The following is a 1,352-nucleotide window of genomic DNA, read 5'->3' on the forward strand; positions in this document are numbered from 1 at the left end:
TCGTCTTAGTCGTCTTCTTCGTCGTCCTCTTCGTCGTCTTTTTCTTCGTCTTCTTCATCTTCTTCGCCTTCTTCATCTTCTTCGTCGTCTTCGTCGTCTTCTTCTTCGTTGTCTTCGTCTTCGTCGTCTTCGTCTTCTTCGTCGTCTTCTTCTTCGTTGTCTTCGTCTTCGTCGTCTTCGTCTTCGTCTTCGTCTTCCTCGTCTTCTTCCTCGTCTTCTTCCTCGTCTTCTTCCTCGTCGTCTTCCTCCTCGTCTTCTTCATTGTCTTCGTCGTCTTCTTCTTCTTCTTCGTCGTCTTGGTCGTCTTCTTCGTTGTCTTCTTCTTCGTCTTCTTGGTCTTCATCGTGTTCTTCTTCATCTTCGTCATCTTCTTCTTCGTCTTCGTCGTCTTTTTCTTTGTCGTCTTTTTCTTCGTCTTCTTCGTCTTCGTCGTCTTCTTCTTCTTCGTTGTCTTCGTCTTCGTCTTCATCCTCGTCTTCTTCCTCATCTTCTTCGTCGTCTTGGTTGTCGTCTTCGTCGTCTTCTTCTTCGTCATCTTGGTCGTCGTCTTCGTCGTCTTCTTCTTCGTCTTCTTGGTCTTCTTTGTCTTCTTCTTCGTCTTCGTCTTCTTCTTCATCATCGTCTTTTTCTTCGTCTTCTTTGTCTTCTTCTTCATCTTCTTCGTCGTCTTCTTCTTCTTCATCACTGTCTTCGTCTTCGTCTTCGTCTTCTTCGTCGTCTCCTTCGTCGTCTTCTTCGTGTTCTTCTTCGTCTTCGTCGTCGTCTTCGTCATCTTCGTCGTCTTCGTCTTCGTCTTCTTGTTCAAGTTCTTCTTCATCGTCTTCGTCTTCGTCTTCGTCTACTTCGTCTTCGTCGTCTTCGTCTTCTTTTTCTTCTTCTTCTTCTTCTTCTTCGTCGTCTTGGTCGTCTTCTTCGTTGTCTTCTTCTTCTTTGTCTTCTTGGTCTTCTTTATTGTCTTCTTCGTCATCTTCTTCTTCGTCTTCGTCGTCTTCTTCTTCGTCGTCGTCGTCTTCGTCGTCGTCGTCGTCTTCGTCTTCGTCGCGTCGTCTTCTTATTCTTCATCTTCGTCTTCTTCATCTTCATCATCTTCTTCGTCTTCTTTGTCGTCTTCTTCGTCGTCTTCTTCGTCTTCATTGTCTTCGTCTTCTTCGTCTTCTTCGTCTCCTCATCTTCGTCGTCTTCGTTTTCGTCGTCTTCGTCTTCGTCATCTTCTTCTTCGTCGTCTTCTTCGTCGTCGTCTTCGTCGTCGTCTTCGTCGTCTTCTTCGTCTTCCGTCGTCGTCTTCGTCGTCGTCTTCGTCGTCTTCTTCGTCTTCGTCGTCTTCGTCGTCTTCTTCGTCGTCTTTGTCTTCG

General features: G+C 46.2%; 1 pseudogene; it reads right to left on the reverse strand.

The window, feature by feature from the left end:
* Positions 1–76: 76 nt before the first annotated feature.
* LOC122545062 lies at positions 77–992 on the reverse strand (annotated as a pseudogene).
* Between the last annotated feature and the right edge of the window lie 360 nt (positions 993–1,352).

This window comes from Chiloscyllium plagiosum, unplaced genomic scaffold (genome assembly GCF_004010195.1).
Source record: "Chiloscyllium plagiosum isolate BGI_BamShark_2017 unplaced genomic scaffold, ASM401019v2 scaf_55921, whole genome shotgun sequence".
Taxonomy (NCBI): domain Eukaryota; kingdom Metazoa; phylum Chordata; class Chondrichthyes; order Orectolobiformes; family Hemiscylliidae; genus Chiloscyllium; species Chiloscyllium plagiosum.